Here is an 18,605-nt window from a genome sequence, read left to right as displayed (position 1 = left end):
TCGGACTAATTATCCATTACAAGACTGTTTGTCCCACCCAGAAACTTGAGGCAATGAGAGAGCCGGTTTGGTGTACTGCAGTGGTTAAGGCACTGGGCTAAAAACACGAGGCATGCAACCTGTTGAGTCACTTTGGCAGGAGAAAGAGGTGCAATAACTCACTCTTGATTTTTACTATAAATAGACTTTGTATTTTATGCTTAGCAGTCACTAGATTTCTTAATGGCCAGTTTGGTGTACTGTAGCGGTTAAGGCACTGGGCTGGAAACTGGGAGACGTGAGTTCTAGTCTTGCCTTAGGTGCAAAGCCAGCTGGGTGATTCTCTCTCAGCCCTAGGAAGGAGGCAAATGGCAAACCACTTCCAAAAAACCTTGCCAAGAAAACTGCAGGGACTAGTCCAGGCAGTCCCTGGGAGTCACAAACTGACTCAAAGGCACCCAGAAGAAAAAAAAGGTTCTTGGAATACCCTTACCAAGATCTGCATATTACCTGAGCAACTCCCAATTCTAGTATCAACCAAGGGAACCTGAAGAGGAGCTTTGTCTTCTCATGAACAGTAGAGTGTGATCATGTATTCAATCTACCTTCACAAAAAATGAAATAACAGGGGAATGATTTCTTATGAAAAGAATTCAAGAATGAGGAGAAGGGGCAAACACTATATTCTTAAAAGTTAACACCCACAAAAGCCAAATAGATAATTGTTTTTAATTGTTAATAGTACTGATAACACAGGAAATAAACAGGCTTTGCCATCTTGCTCTTGGTTTATTTTTAAAAGAATACAGAGACCAAACATTTCATTCATATAAAGTGTTAATCTGCTGTAATACTGCTACTTCAAATCAGCAGTTGTATTAATTCCCTTCCCTATATTTAATTAGAGCAAGCAGAGCTAACCTAAATTGGAAAGTTTAATTATGAGTTTCAAAGCACACACTCTAAAAACTCATGACAACAAGAAGCAGGTGTAAGGTAAGATTTTTTTTCCTCTTCCACACTCACTGTTGGAAGTCACTGTGGTTGTTTGTAGAATGTCCTCTTTTGCCACCTTGTGGCCAACAAAGAAATCAGAGTTTTAAAAAACGATACGAGTGTTTTAGTTTATTAATTGGGCTGCATAGCTTTAGCATTCAAATGAAAATGTGGCATACAAGATTTCCACCGTAAAGAGCTTTCAGAGGATTAAATATATGTGAGCTGTGACGGAACTAGACTTCCCTTTCCCATTTTCCACTCCTTTCCTCCAAATCAATAATTTTCAGTGTTGTGTCCCACAAATCACTCTCATGTGTTCCTCTACCTTCAGCTGGAAGATGTCTTGCTAAATCTTCTTTCACAAAACACCCACAGGATGCAGTTTTTCTCCCCTCCCCAACCCATAGCCAAGATCAACTTACTAAATGTTTTTTTCTGGAAGTACCAATAGAAGCAAATATGCGTAGCTCAGGGTTGAACTGTGGACTCCTTGGGGTTCTCTGAGGATGGTTCTTTTCTTGCAAACGTTTCATTGCCCATCTAGGTAGCATCTTCAGGGCTAAAATGGGATGGGGTTTGCTCTCTATTTATATGCTGTGGCCTGCCTTGCCAGTGCTGGTGGGGGTGGGGGTTTTGTTTTGCTCCTCTGCTAGATTAGCATATGTTTACTGCTTGATTGTGTGCCTGGTGGTAACCTTTGCTTATCTGGGTGATGATTGCTGGTGAGGTGAGATAAACAGCATCTACATACTATTCAAAAGAGACAAAAGACTAGAAGATCGCTTCACCAGCAATCATTAATTTGCCCTCCCATAACAAATTATGACATCACTGGTCTTGCTTGATGAGGCAAAGCAGAGATTAAGTGTGGGTACAGAGCAAATTTATACTGATATACTTTGCCCTGCATCACGGATTGGTGGAAACCATACTGGACTAGTTTTCTGAATATGTCCTCAGTAGAAGAACCTGGGTTCTCCCTTGGTAGACATAAAAAGGCCACTTTTTCCAGAAAGGATATTATGTATTAGAATCAGAACTTCAGAGAGTTGGAAGGTACCTTACAGGTCGCCAACCACTGGTTGAAGACCTCCAGTGAAAGAGAACTTACCAAGTCATGTAGCAGCCTGTTCCATTGGTTGACAACTCAAAAAGACATTTCCTGACATCTACCTTGAATCTACTTCCTTGTAATTTTAACCCACTGGTTTTGGTCCCGGTCTCTGAGGCAACAGAGAATGTCTTCTCCTTTTTCTGTGTGACAGCCCTTCAAATGTTTGAAAATTGCTATCATATCTCCTCTCAGTCATAAAAAGCTGAACATATCCAGATCCTTTAACCTTTCCTTACAGGACTTGTTTTCCAGACTCTTCACCATCTCAGTAACCCTTCTCCAGTTTGTCACTGTCCATTTTGAACTGTGATGCCCAGAACTAGACACAGTATTCCAAGTGGGATTGGCTAGAATCTCTTCTGGCTGTATCATCTATCCACACATGAGTCTAGAGAAGAGAACAGCTGTTGTTGAATTTGAATATTTCGAGTAATCTATCTGTCTTGTCCTGGATACAGCATCTGGAAGACAATGTACCTCCTGCAATGTCACACTGGGTCTGCACACAACTCCTTCCATTCCTTTCAGGAAGGAATCACCCATTACCATGGCTTGACTCTACTTTCTCAAGGTGGCCTTGAGTTTCTTTGATCCATAGAGAGCCAGATGTCTTTCACAGTGTCCCATAGCATGGTTTGCTCAGTGTCTGTGAATCATCCTCTAGCGGGAGACCCCTGTACTGGTTCCTGAGTTCCACTGGCACCAAGTGCCCTCTGGTGTTCTTTCTTCTGTGGCTGTCAGACTTCCACATGTTTGCCTTTGCCAAAGAGAATTTTTCCTGTTCTTATCAGTTTTTGCCCCTTGTGGAGAGCTTCAGTTGTCCTGTCCAAAACCTTCTCATCTTCCCTGATGTGTTGCACTGTAGAAATCCTCTTTGACTCTCTCCACATGCACAGAGTGCATGCCCCTTGATTCTTCTCCTGATAAGATCTAGGAAGCTTAGTACTAGGTTTTCCCTATCCCTATAATTTATTTCTTGTAAATAAATCTTGTAAATAAATTTCCTTTCGATTGTAGTTATAAAAGTTGCTTCACTAATCATCTCTCAACTTAGATTCCTGCTGTCAGGAATGCTCACATGCATGCACAGAATGCTTCAACATCCAGCAATTCAAAGAAGTTGGATCTGAATTTAAGGGGGGAAAAAAATCCAAGAAGCCATTTCAGATCTTGGTCCGTGCAGGATTGTTCTTCCAGCCTTGTCTGAGCCATTCCAGAATTTGTTGCATCCTTGAGTATCTTCTAAGGCAGTGTTGTCCACTTGGCCACTTTAAGCTGTGTGGACTTCGACTCCCAGAATCCCCCAGCCACACTTTTCTAAGGACTAGATCAGGGCATGATTTTTACAAGTGACCTAGCTGCCATGCATTAAAACAAAACAAAACACATCTTTCAAAGTTTATAACAAATTTAGCTGTATGGCGTTTTTTTAAATTAAAGAAGGTCATTTTTAAAGAGCTAATTAACATGTTTAAAAGGTAGCTTTAACATTTCAAACATTAAACAGTACTGCTAGCTTGAGCGTAGGAACATGCTGTGACCTGACATTATTATTTTTAATGGATTTTCTAACTGTGAGTTCAATTTTGCCTGTGCAAAAGAGACTAAATTAAGAGCTTTCTGAAAGCTCCCTTTGATCTGAATGTTTGCCTTGGGATCCACTGAAATTAACAGGGGCTGCGTTAAAGAGCGTGTTAAAGCTTGGAAACTCGCTCCGTAAAACCTTTCATGCAGTTTTCTGGATGGGCTTCTATTTTTCTCCTGGAATAACGTGTAAGGAGTTGTGCACTTACAGCCAGGTTACTTACCTATGCCAACTAGCCTGAGCTGGCTAGGATAACCACCATCTGGTGGGGGCATCCCACTGAAAAAGTCTGCCTTGGAAATCCTGTTTTTCACTTGGGAGAAGAAGTAGATGGCAGACATACCGTATTTTTCCATCAATAAGTCGCCCCCATGTACAAGACGACCCCCACTTTTCCAACCCAAAATTAAGAAATCAATATTTTAAAGATAGTGCAGAACACATTTTTATTCAGTAATTAGGTAACATTTACCTGATACACTCGGTGGGAGGAGGTCCAAACCATCTCTCTGCAGCTCTATTTCCATGCTCTTTTGCATAACTGATTACATTCAATTACAAGTGAAACTGCCGGTAGCTTGTCTCTGCAAACAGACTTCCTCCAATTGGTTTGTTCAGCATCAGCTGACGTCAGTTACATAAGACTCATGACTGGAGGAAGCCTGTTTGCAGAGACAGTATGGGCAGTTTCACTCGTGATTGGAGGCTTGTGATTGGAGGAAGCCTGTTTGCAGAGTCAAGCTATTTCACTTGTGATTGGAGGCTAGCAATAGGAGGAAGCCTGTTTGCAGAGACAAAGTATGGGCAGTTTTGCAACTGCGTGGTTCTCTCCTCAGCTTACTTCCTTGCATAAGACGCCCTTCAATTTTTAGCATAAGGATTTCAGAAAAAAGTATTGTCTTATAGTCGGAAAAATACGGTATCTTCCCGGGAAGGGAGAACACTTCCCGGCATAGGCACCCTTGCAAGGAATGGAGTCATTGGGGCGGGGGTGCGCCTGGGCGGGCTCCAAGATACAAGTCAATTTCAGGAGTCAGAAGGATTGTCTGAAATTTGAGTATTTGCTCTTAAGTCAAGCAGCATTCTTATCTAGGATGGTATTTGGATTTCCAAACACCTTAAGTAACCAGCCAAGGGCTTTTCTTCTCCAAAAACAGTGCTGTATTTTCAAAAGATCATCCTACCATTTTGCTGAAGTAAAAATCCAAGCAAAAACATCATGGAATGACATTCAGTTCCTCATATTCTGCAGAGGGAAGGACATCTCTAAAGACAACCAGAAAATGAAACATTTTCTCTGAAATAGGAAGAATAAGACTTCTTCCTACTCCTGGAGGTGAGGCAGTAAAAGGTCATATAGGTCATACATAGGACAAATGTGGAAAAACAACATGGTTTAAAATCCTTCTAAATGCTGCTAAGCTTTAGTTGTAATCCACAGAATCAAATGACACACACACAAAATTCTTCTGAGAATTAAAAAAAAAAAATCATAAGTTGCCCTTCATACCATGGCTAAAACTGAGAGTTTGAGTAGATGTTATTTACTTACTTCATTTTTACTTTGCCTTTTCCCCTGAGGAGTTTAAAGCAGTACTCTACCTCCATTTTATCCTCAGACCAACCCTGTGAAATAGGATTAGAATGAAAAATAATAACTGGACCAAGGCAGCGAGGAAAGGGCATAGCTAAATGAGGATTCACACCTGGGTTTCCCAAATCATATTCCAACACTTGAACCACTCCCTAAATCTGTAGGGTAGAAATATACAACTGAAGGCTGCCCCTCAGAAGCCTTGGAATTCCAGAGGACTTTCAAACGTTGCCCCTAAAATTGTATTTTTCATGTGACAAAACAGGAAAATGATTCAATAGATATGGTGTGATTTTATTTAGGGTGTTATTGATATCACTTGCTTTTGATTACATTGCAAAGTAAATTAAATGCATCACTTTTATCTTTGCCCCACCCACTCCTTTTTCCTGGCTGCTGCTGCTGCTGCTGCTGCTGCTGCTGCTGCTGTTGTTGTTGTTATTATTATTATTATTATTCTCCTGATGTTTTGGAGCACAGATCTCAGCACACTTTTCAAAAGCTTTGATTTCAGCACAGTTGCTCACCCCACCCTGGGGGCAGGCAAAAGAAAAATATTCCCTTGATGGAACTGCCTTCCACTGGGTTGCATCAATTCCCTACCCATAGAATCACCTATCAAATACAGATCAGTAATGCTGATGAACTCATAAAGTCTTCAATTTTCTGCAAAAGACGAAAGGGAAGCCAACAGCCATTGATGAATGTCGTCGAAAGCTTTTCCAAGCAATCGTTCATAAGGTTGCTTACAGTACAGTTGACATGACTATTAACCTTAATGAGCAATTAAACCAACATTAATAATAATAGGATATTTGGTGCAGAGCTCTTCATTCTGAATTGTAGAATGCTCTTGGGGATTAGTTGCTCACATATATTTCAGTCCAAAGTAACCTGGGCATGCAGGAAAGGAGACTTTCAATGTGGAAGGCAGAGAACTCCAGAGTGTTTCCAATTAGAATTCACTTATTTCTTTAATTTAAATCGGTGTTTCTCAACCTTGGCCCCTTTAAGATGGTGGACCCCAACATGGAGTTGAAGTCCACACATCTTAAAGTGGCCAAGGTTGAGAAACACTGGTTTAAAGCCTGCCTCAATCGTAAAGGCTCTGAGTAGTGTATAGGAGCAATGGCAACCTAGGCAAAGCAACAATAGAATACAATCCTACAATAAAACAGGAAATGAGGAGGAGGAGGAGGACAAGGGGAAGAGGAAGGAAAAGGAGGAGGAGGGATTTTTTTTTTCCAGGTCAAAATGTAATTGCTGCGCTGCCTCTCCCTGAAGTGCTTAAACAGAAAGCCTGAATTCCTTCAGAATATGTGTGTGTCACCCAACATGATTTTAAAACAGTATTACTTTTTATCAAGGAGATATGTGGGTATGTATGTGGAGAGAGAGAGAGAGACAGAGAAGTGCCTGAGGTATTAAGCTGAACCTTTGGAAAGGAGGAATTAAAAGAATGATATAGTACTTTCTGCCCTCTCGTGGTAATCATCGGAAAGAGCATTAAGAGTCTTCTGTATAGCTTGGAGCATGAATCATCAGGAACTGAGTTAGACTCAAAAGAGACTTTACATGCAAAGAGGCCCTGAAAGTGAGCCAAGTTTCTTATGGACTGCATGATACCATTTGCTTGGCAGTGTTATAAAAGTGGTTTCTTCCTATGGCCTTCTGTTTTTTGGCCTTCCCATCTGTTGGGATTGTAATCATCCCCCTATGCACCTTGATCCTGGAGGGAAAGACATGGGTGGCAGACTTTTCTTAGATTTGAAAAAGTTTACGTGAAATAACTTGGCTGTATAGATGCAGGAAAGGAAGAATACACACCTCTTAACAATCATATAGATGGATAGATTGTTAAGCCAAACCGTTATGGTTACTTTGGCTGGCTAAGACTGCAGTCTTGTATATCTGTTCCATTTGCATTTCCTTCTCGGTATATATGTATAGGATCATACTATAATGCTTTTGTTCTTTAGTAGACACTTTCCACGGGGCTTTTAAGTATTCATTCACAGAATTAAAATATGCCATCTATAGCGCCAACACTATAAATTAAAATTTCACTGGCAGTTTTCCTCCTGCAAAGCAATTCACTCCTGTCTGTTTGGATAAAAAAATAATACATAAAAGGTGATTGTACACTAGGCAGTAATTTAACCTTTGGGAAATTTCTGCTGAGGGATGAAAGTGAGGTATTTGATTTGGGTGATTTATGAATCACAAGAAGCTTCAGGGCATTGATCCAAAGCAGAAAAGGAAATCTTCTGAATATAATATGGATAGCTTCCCAGAAATATTTATGGAGAATGTATTAAACTGAGTTTCAGTTTAGGGTTTCCCTTCTGTGTTAAGCTCTTTACAGTGCATGTTTCTTGGTGCATTCCAAAACTGTATTTTATATATGTTTGAATATAGCAGTTTATATCTTGATGGTGAGAAATGAAAGGGAATGATTTAATAGCAGCTGCGTTGCAGTCTCTATACAGAAGTTCATGTGGGATTTCATGTAATTAATTTAAAAGGCGATTACAGTGCATCTGCCAAAGGAGAGGATTTTATCAGAAATTATTGGTTGCGGATTATAAGAGGATACTTCTCTAATAAAAACAATAAATGTTGCTTTACTGAAGGAAATAGATAAAGCTGTATCTCTGTGCAACTGTACAAAAACAAGAATTTTAGTAATAGGTTGGGATGTTTTTTGTCTCATCAACTGTAAATTGAAATTTTCATCACTTAAAATAATTCTGCATAAAACCAGTATTAACAAACAACATAATTAAGAGACATGGAAACAATAAAGACTATTAAACCTCTTTCTCTGGCATATCAGTGATGCAACTGCCTCACCAAAAAGGCACATTTATAAAATTATCTCCTTCAGGCAATGTAATAGATTTAGAGATTCTCTTTAATTCCAGTGATCATGAGCTATTAATAGACTGATTGACTGGTGCTGGATTTCAGTACTGAAATTAAAATAGAGCTATAGGGATGACTGCTTGTTGGCTCATCCTTCATTTTTGTCTTTTATGTGGCTCAAATGCCGTAAACCCTTCCATAATAATGAAATGTATACATCTCCCGCAGGTTCATGTGTTGCCTAAATAAAGCATGTTTATCAGTCTAGATCTAGTCCCATAAGAATCTGGAATGCCAAAGACAGTTGAATGGAATGAAGCCAATTCCATGCTCCATGCTTTATTCTAGACTCTCTGTGCAATGTGTTCGCCAACGCTGAATTGACTGTTGAAAAGGCTCTTTCGGTTAGTGTGGGTTAATTGCAAGGCAGCATATAGAAAGAGTCCACTGAATTACTACATGCAGCCACAGCCTCCTCTCTTTTACCACTGGTATCCAAAGACAAAACAAGAAACATTCACAACTTCCAAATTTTTGATAGATATAGTTAGAAAATGCAGATCCTTGACAGAAAAAGACCACTTCTTTGAACAAAATCCAGGATGTCATCTCTGGCAGATCTTCTAATGGAAATCATAGCTTATGTGGCCAGAATGTGGAAGGAACTCATTTCTGGATATGCAAGATTAAGTCAGTTTGGCCTCCCTAATGAATAATAAAGATTCTGATTTTATGAGATGTGTTACTACTGACAGTGCAAACTTAAGTACCAATGCTCCTTTATTTAATAACCTTTTTTATATTTAAATACTACATTTTTTATTAGCTGAAGCGTCCCAACGTTTTTCAAAGTTGTCCCCATCTGAAACACATTTTTGGTGTTTGATTCTGAAGTAGAAAGATAAACTGTGTGAATGTGAGTTTCTATTAAACATGTAATTAAAATTAAACCCTTTCATTTATTCCCGTGTGAACTGAGACTGAATTTTCACAATTGTCCCCAAGGTTTCTAACATATGCAGTTGAAGGGGTAGTTGAAACATATAGTGGATTCCTGGAAAACATTAACCTTATTCATCTGGAGCAAGTACATGTCAATTGCTCAAAAATATTGGTGTCCTGAAAATAGGGTAACATTAGCTTTCACATGAGTTAAGATATTCATTCACTCGGTCTTTCATTTTGTATAATTTCTACCTCACAAAATTGCACAAACTCTAGATGGCTCATATAACAATCTTGTCAACATTTTAAATATAGTCAAGAATACAACAACATAACTGAAGATGGACAATCACCCCAGGCCCTAAGGGCCTGTCATACAGGTAGTCCCCAGTTTAAGAATGAGTTCTGTTCCCAAGGTCTGTCCTTAAGTCAAATTTGAATGTAAGCCGGAACAGTATTATTGTATAATACTGTATAAGTAGTATTGTGTAATGAACTCGAATCATTGTGTATTTAACTCAAAACATTGTGTATTTAATTCAAATTTTGCTACAGCAAGCTCCTTTTTTAACTATGGGTCACCTGTAACCCAGGTGTTCTTAACTCGGGGACTACCTGTAATTGTCTATGTAGCCTTCCCAAACTCTAAAAGTCCAGGGGCCATCCAGACCTCAGGAATATTCCAGAGTATAAATACAGAAAACAAACACACACACACCCAGTTCTCTTTAAGCCTCACTTCTACTCCATGTGGGGCTACAGCTGCCACACCAGTCTTCGAAGGCCCCAAGCCACACTCTCCACCTGCCCATTTATCAGTATTGGTGGTTCCAGAAGGACACCCCCCTCCCCAATCATAGATCTTTCAGGGGTAGATCCGGTCCATGGAGAGGTAGCACTGGAGCTATCAGAGCATCTTGATGGGCAAATAGTAATTCCCACTTGCTTCAACTTGGTTCCTCCCATACAGACCCTAAGTGCCTCCAGATACTTGGTCAAGACACTGATAGAATCTCCTGTAAGGCTCTGGGTAGTGAAGTACAGTTGGGTATCATCAGCATACTGATGGTACTGTATCCTGAACCAACAGTGACCTTCTCCCAGCACCTTCATATAAATGTTAAAAAGTAATGGAAATGGGACCAAACCCATGGTCAGTGGTATGGAAGACTGCCAAGATGTTTAAGAGGGAGAGGAGGAGTGCACTGCCCCCATCCAGATCTGGACAGAGATCAACCACAGAAACAATTAATACCATCACTACCTCATATCTGTGTCTGAAACCTGGCTGAACACAGCCTAGTTAATCTGTTTCCTTTAGGGCATTCTGTAACTGTAAACCAACCACCATCCTAGTCAGCTTCCTCAGAAAGAGAAACCTGAGACAAGGTGGTATTTGTCAAGAATAACTGGATTAATACAGACTTCTTAAGAAGGAGGCAAGTCACAGCTGTCAGATTCAGCCTGCAGGGCACAGCATGGGGAAAGCATCGCTCAGCTGCACCTAGTCAATTTCACCACCCAGGCGCTAGCAGAGAAAAAGGGGAAGTGAAACCCGAACTGATTGCTGACAGGTGACAGCGCAAGCGAATACTTTGTATCAGCGCCGGCTTCCTTTGAGCGCTGTAGACAAAGGAACGCGCAGAGACTCTGAAGCGAAGCAATCAGCGAGCTGAGAACTCCCGGCTTTGTACACAAACAGGAAAACCCAACAAAGGCAACAACAGCACAACCCATAGACAGCAATCAGAAAGACAAAAGCAAGGACTGAATCTGCCATTTGGGCGAGGGGGATTACTGCAGGTAATCTGTAACTAAGCAACAGGGGCAAAATGCGGGAATGGGGAAGCTATAAAATACATTGTAAGATGTCCCAAGCCAACCCTGGCTTTGTCTGTACTTACTTATGTTACACTTGAGTAAACTTCTTTGCTGAACACACGTGTCACGAGAGTTTCTCTGAGAGGAATGGGGTAAACCTTACAACAGCCTCTTTCAAGGCTGCTGCCATCATCCCCATCCCCGCCCCCCCCCCCCCCCCGGGCATTGACAGTTTCCTAGATCTAGTCTGGAAAAAGCCCACAACTGAGAATGCACTTTGTTTACTTCATCGGAATCCACAGGCTCCATTCACCACAAAGAATGTTGTCTATGAAGAATCAAGACTAGAGTGAATCAGACCAATTTTACTGGCAAAATTCTGTGGAAGCAGGTCAGAATGGCTAGATGGGGGGCTTAATTGCTGCCCCCTTCCCTGTGTGCCACTGATGAAATAAGGGAGGAGAAGTCCTGGGATTTCACCTCCCTATCACTATGGTATAAACTCAGATTTGAGGTCCTCTTCATGCTCAAGTTAGGTTCATCTCCCTCCACTAGTTCTCCGGGCACTGTTTCTATCACTCTATCTCCTAGGGCTGTTTGTTAAACCAGGAGCCACCCAGGATTGGCCAACAGAGAGAAGCTTCCCAGGAGCAATCGCATTTGGTGTCTGTGTCACCTCCTGTTTCTAGTGAAACCACCTGCAAGGTCATTGGACACCCCCTCGTCTAAGTGCCTGCAAGAATCCATCCAGATCTGTACGGCATTTGGAGCCAGCCAGCCATCTAAATCAGCCTGTTCACTTCTGGAGGTCCTGAGTGGCCCTTAATTTTATCTTCCAAACACAGTGATTTGGCCATAGCAAAGGGCTAAGGGAAATCACTAAGCATCTGCTGTGAGGCAAAAGCCACCTCTAGCTTCCTGCATGTGCTCTTGTGCAGAGTTCCTCAACCTTGGCAACTTGAAGATGCATGGACTTCAACTCCCAAAATTCCCCAGCCAGCCATACTGGCTGAGAAATTCTGGGAGTTGGTCCACACATCTTTAAGTCACCAAGGTTGAGGAACCCTGATCTAGTGGATCCTGCATTAAGCAGGAAATTGGACTAGATGACCTCTAGACTCCTTTCAACTCTATCGTTCTATGAATCTACTTTGCCTGCTGTCTATGAGAGCAGAAAGTATTGAACTAGATGGTCAGATAATCTGGCTTGGTAAAATAATTTCCTGTACGCAAATATACCATCAGAGGAAAATTAGAATAATTGAGAATCATAGACAGCTCATACAGTCAAGAAATTCTTCCTGATATCTATCCGGAACCTTTTTCCTTATAGTTTTAAGCCCTTGGTTCTGGTCTTGCCCTCTGGGGCAATAGAAAAGTTAAATCTATTTAATACATCCAAACCTAGGATATATTATATGTTATATATTCATCACTTCTTCCTGCTAGTTCTGATACAGATGTCTGATTATGTGATCCAAAGACATGGTGGCTTAACAACAATGCATGCCATTCTTTATAGAACATCTAAATGCAATATAGAAAAATGTTGGCAAGTTACTTCCATGCTAGACTTTAATCATCTTACCGTTTGATTTGTACATGTTTCCTGGGTACTATTCACTCTTAAATGAAATACAGGAGAAAGTGTTGGAGGATATGGAAGATTCTTTATCACCTGTCTTAATGTAAATATCCCGATGTGTCATTTGTCGCCAAAATTGTATTCCTTTAGTGAAGCAAGATTCTCTTCTCTGATTAATATGCTCTATCTTGTTAACTTACCAATGTGATATGAACTGTGGAAGAAAGCACATTGCAAAGAGGACTGAAAGTAACTAAGAACATTTTATGTAGGGAAAGATCATTTAGAATAAGGAATCTTGTAATGCCCATATCAGTAGCCTGGGCTCTTTTATATCATACTCTCAGCACACACTTGTTTCTCCCACCTAACACACTTCAGTTGAGGAGATGGAAAACGCCAATATCAAACTGTCAGCCCTACACAGTAGATCAGATCAGGAAACCAACTCCATTGGAGGACTAGAAGTAAACTTATTGAGATAGGCTATAGTAACAGGATCCTGCTTTTTTCCCCCTCTTTTTTATTCTCCAGGGAGTCAGATAGGAATCAGCATGAGGCACTTCTTAATACTAACTCTCTTCCCAGGACTCAAGGACCACAGGTTGCTCAGTCCTGGGATATGCTATCATTTTATTACTCCATTCAAAAATCTGGGCTCAGCTATATTAGAGCAAGTTAAGTGGACCAATCATGTCATGAGAAGGAAGAAGGGTAAGGATGTGAAAGAAAGAAATCAATCTTATCACATATGCCTCCCAATAAAGATACATCTGTTCAGCATTGCATATTTGGACCTGTTTTAGCCAGAGACCATCAAGTGGATAACTTCTGTACAGGATGCAGGATTTTGCATACAGTCCTCATTTCTCATTATATATCTCTCACTTCCAGCTATTTGGAGCCATGTTCATCAGCAATTCTACAAGTAGGTCAGGAACCAACTAGAAAATGTTTTGTGTGATTTTCCAAGCATAAAAATTAAACAGGCCTAGATTGTATGTATTTCATGGAATTCAGCAGACTATAATGAAATAATAATTTGATCAGACAGTTTATACACAGATTGCTTCCTTAACAACATTTCAGAAAGGATGTCGGGAAGGATGAGAAACAGCTCTGCATGGTTTACTAGAGTCAAATCTGAAAATTGCTTTCAGCATCTGAAAGGCTGGTATTTTAATATTTAATGAAGAAGCCAAATAGAAATTGATGCTTTTGAACTCTGATGTTGGACTTCTGAGAATATCACAGACAGCCAAGAAAACAAACAAGCAAGTGGATCATTGAAAAAAATCAACCCAGAGTTCGCACCTGAGCCACAAATGTCCAGGCTCATATTATTCTATTTTGGACACATTATCTGAAGACCAGTTTCTCTGGAGAAGGTTCTAATGCTGGGAAAAGAGGAAAAAAAGAGAAGAAAAGGACGACCAGCAGCAAGGTGAATGGATTCAGTTACAGATATGATAGAAGCACCATCGGAAGACCTGAAGGACAGTAGTGACATTGCAGTAGTGTAACCAGGAGGTGACCAGGGCATGAGTGGCCATGAAAAAGTCCCCCTGATCTAGGAACAGGTGCAACTGGTGTACAATACAAAGTTGTGGAAAGGCCCTCCTAGCCATGACTGCCACCTGTTCATATATCAACCAAAATTAAAATGCAGGAGTGTGGAAAACTCCAGTGTGTGCAGGAGTTCATACTATATGTTCTCCCAAATACACTGTTGGAAGACCTGAAAGACCAGGTTAGGGATGGATCATCATGGAGAAAATCTATCTATGTGGTTGCTAGGAGTTGAAAACAACTTGATAGCACATAACCAATCAAATACATCAGGGTACACACCAGGGGTCCCAAATCACGATGCTTTGAAAGGCCTCAGAAGCTTTCTGAGGGCTTTCCGAAGCATCATGAGAATGGTGTGTGCGATTTGGAGAACAGTGGGTGCGGTCTTCTTGCAAGGTTTCAGAAGGCTTCAGAAGCCTTCCAAAGCATTGCAAGAACGACGCGTGGTATTTGAAGAACATCGCAAGTGGCCTCAGGAAGAAGCCTGGAACAGCCAGCAGCTCCCTTGCATAGGGTCAGGCTGGGTGCTCCTCATCAGCAGTGGGAGGAAGACAGCAAAGGTCAACTGGGCGCGGGAGGGCCTGTGGAGTACAGGGCAGCGGGGGCAGCTGGGGCTTTTCACTGTGGCACTGGGGTGGCTGGCTGCAGGGCTTGAGGCAGCACTCCTCAGCAGCGGCACCAATGATGCTGGCACTGAAGTAGAGGCCTTGGGGGGTGGCCGGCTGACACTGAAGGCCCCAGGCCTCTACTTCACCCCCAGGCCTCTACTTCAGCCCCAGGACTGTCGCTGAGGAGTGCCGCTGTGCAGGGCGGCCAAAAGGTCAGAGATGGGGGGAGAGATAGGTGGGTGGAGGGAGTTGAAGAGCCCCTGCGGTCATAAGTCCAGGCAGGCTGCCAAGCACCCAAATTTTGTTCCATGATCGTGGTATGCTACAACAGCTGTAACTTTGGGGACTGGAATAAGTATCATTCATTTAGTGCCACCGTAACTTTGAATGGTTGCTGAATGAATGGTCATTAAGCAAGGACTACCTGTACCTCTATATTTTAAAAATTAGTGAATAACAATGGCTAGTTTCCAGACTAGGCTGAGAATGCTGAAGGCCTCTACTTCAGCCCCAGCACCACTGTCACCGAGGAGTGCTGCTATGCAGGGCGGCCAAAAGAGCAGAAATTGGGGGGGGGGGGGGAGATAGGCAGATGGGGGGAGTTGAAGATGATACAGAGGAGGCAGTCCCTTACCTTACCGAGGCTCAGGGCTGGGAGAGATCCAGCCGGGAATGGCTTGGATTGAAGTGGATCCTCACCTGACTGGTGGGATTTGGTTAATGATGGCAATAGGGACTGCTGGGATTACTGTTGCTAAGCAATGCGGTCACGTGACATCACACTTTATGACCACATCACTTAGTGATGGAAATTCTGGTTCCAGTTACCATTGTACCTCAATTTAGAAAATTACAGCTAAAGTAATATTTGTTCAGCCTCTCCTCCAAAAATATGTATGTTGGCTGTTTCTACTGCCTGTCTTATGATGAAGGAAAAGCCAAGACAGCTATTGCAGCTGGTGAAGGTCTGCTGACCATTAAAAGTTCTGTGCTCTACTTCTGTGGGATGGAGAGAGGGTATTTGCTAAGTATTTTCCATCAGAGAACAGCCTCCCCAATGGAACTTCGGCATACCAAATGGGTATTTGGGACAAGTCCTGCTGAATATATCTATTGGAGGCCCTTTGTTTTAAATCTAACCAAGATCTTTCTAGGCCAAGCTAGATCAGTTAATGAGCTGAAATGCCATAATATTTCAGATTTGTCAAAATTATTTTTCCCATGTGGACATAAAGTTGCACTGCAAGATTAGGGAGGCCAGAATATTACCAGAAAAGTGTAATTTAACTCAGAATTTTAGTTGGCATGGTCACCTACAAGTCTCCAGAGAAATTAACTAAGATTTCAATCTTCTCAGGTAGCTGGAGACACATTAGCATACTAGGAGAAAGACCCTTAACAATCTGGACTGGATTGCCTCATTGGGTCACAATACAGATGGTAAACCAAATAGTTACTGGCCTTGGTTCTGTTTATGGCCCCTAGTATATATTATTCCATTATAATGTGCAAAATGAAGGATACCCTTTAAGAAACAGAGGGCTTGAGCAATAATGGACCTATGTTGGTCTTCCAAGAGACCAAAGCTTAAAAAGATACACCTACATATCTAAACACCTTGGTTTGTTCAGTGCCAAGCCATTAATTTTCCAGGATTGATGGTGGGAGATGGTTTGTTTGGAGAAAGTTACTTTTGTTTTGTTATAATGATAACTGGTTCCTTTTCTCTGACTTTTTTTTTTTTTTTTTTTTGTCTTCAAGATGGCAAGATATCCTTTACATAACAACTTCTTTTTTATGCCTTTAAGTCAGTTTGTGACTCCTGGCTATCGCCTGGACTAATCCCTGCAGTTTTCCTGGCAAGGTTTTTGGAACTTGTTTGCCATTGCCTTCTTCTCCCTAGGGCCAAGGGAGAGCGACTGGCCCAAAGTCATCCAGCTGGCTTTGTGCCTAAAGTGGGACTAGAGCTCACAGTTTCCTGGTTCCTAGCCTGGTGCCTTAACCACTGCATCAAACTGGGTCTCCCAATAACTCCTTATGCTTCTGTTAAACAGCTAAAGAACCCTGAATCCTAGTAAACAGGTAAAAAACAGGAGGAGACATTTGAAGCAAAATAGCTAAAAATAATTACTATAAGCCGCATAACTGAAGGGAAAGAGTAAAGTCAACCTGCCTTGTTGCTATTTATTTTTTGAGGCAATAGTTGGCTACATCAGAATATTCAGAAGTCTTCAACTCAGTGGGTAGCTACATTCTAATCTAATCACTCTGGGAGGTGAAGAAATGGTGTGTTTGTATCAGACGTGGCAAATATTGGATTCCACAAGTATCTCCAGAGATAACCAACCCTGTCTATTCTCTTTATGTGAGTGAGATGTTTCCAAGTCAGTGCTCTTAGTGTATGCCACCAGTAACTGTATGCAATAAGAGACAATAACAGCAGAAAAAAGTATTTTCAATGGTTCTATATGCAGCTGTATAATGCTGAGAAATTCTTTGGGATGCTAAAGGAGGCATATGGAGGCTTTGAAAAGAATGGAGGAATGGCAGGCACAGTTCCCAGAATTATAGCTCATGCCTCACACTGAGCACTCCCAATATTTATGTGGGCTTCACCTTCACTCAGAGAGTAGTGGAGCAAAAATAATTGCATGAGTTATCTCTTGATTTGCAACCACTCTGATAATTCATTTTGGGGCAGCTGGGAAAACATATTAATCTGGCACAGCTGCTATATGAGCCCTGGGTGAATAGTCCAGCAAACAGCTTGTTGGAGTGCAATTCCAGCCATGGCCAAGCCTTCAGAGGCTCTCTGCAAACCTTTGATATGTATATTTTGGAAAAGCGTGAAATGCCACATGCATTTGAGCAATAATCAATATGCACTTTCATTCATTGTCAATACTGAAACAATGGCATTGCCAGGGATATGGGAAACAAACGGGGGGGGGGGGGATTTGCAGAAGCTGATTGGAACACCAGTGAAATTTGCTTAGAAATCCTAAATTCAACCTTAAAATCTGAATGCTGTTGCAGAGCATTTCTAATAGTATCTGCCTATCTAACATGCTCTCCATATCCCTTCACTCAGGAAATGTTGTCCAGGAACCACGGAAGTGAGCCTTCTGCAAAGCAGCATTCCCCCCCCCCCCCCGATATCTGCATGGCCCCTTCCCTCCTGGTTGTTAGGAAGGCCATAAAAACATGGCTATTGCATCAGGCCTTGGGGGCTGGGATGCTGTGATCTTGTTGGCATCAGTAATGGAAGGTCTCTGAATTTTTTATTATATGGATGATTGTGCCCAGTGCTATATGTAGGTTGTATAATATTAATGATTCACTTGTTTTTATTGGATTGTTTTTAACCCAATTTATGGAGGTTGGTATATATGCTGCTCAGAATCATTCCTGATTGGAACAGCCTATAAGTGAAATGAAACATTTCAGAAAAACAAAGAGCTGAATTCCATTCTCTTACCTTGCCCAGCCATCACCCATTATCTTCACCCAGGGCTGTTATTACAATGGGTGGCAAACAAAGTCAATACATTCTTCTCTATAATTAAAAGCTTCTTGTATATAACCCAGGTCTTCCTAGTTCTAGTCCAACACCTTAACCATTGTACCAGACTAATTCTCACTGAGAATTTTTTTCCTTTCACCACATTTCACACATAACATACGCTGCTTCTTCCTCCACTATATGTGGGGTGGAGAAGTCAAAGTGGGGTTTAACTGAAGTATAGCACCTGGAATATATTCCAGGAGTGGAACAAATTTGACTTTGCACCCCATCCTACTTACACCCCTAGACTAACAGCAGTATCTAGCCCTTACTAGTTTCCTGGTCCCTTACATCTCCCCACATATGTAGAAGTAGTAGGAGTAGTAGAACAGGGGATCGTCCTCCATTCAACACCTAATTTTTCTTGGTGTAG

The sequence above is a fragment of the Python bivittatus genome, unplaced genomic scaffold (assembly GCF_059951505.1).
Source record: "Python bivittatus isolate LINGU-HERP-01145 unplaced genomic scaffold, Pbiv_v1 ctg000330_np1212, whole genome shotgun sequence".
Lineage (NCBI taxonomy): Eukaryota > Metazoa > Chordata > Lepidosauria > Squamata > Pythonidae > Python > Python bivittatus.
This window is presented reverse-complemented; position numbering follows the sequence as displayed.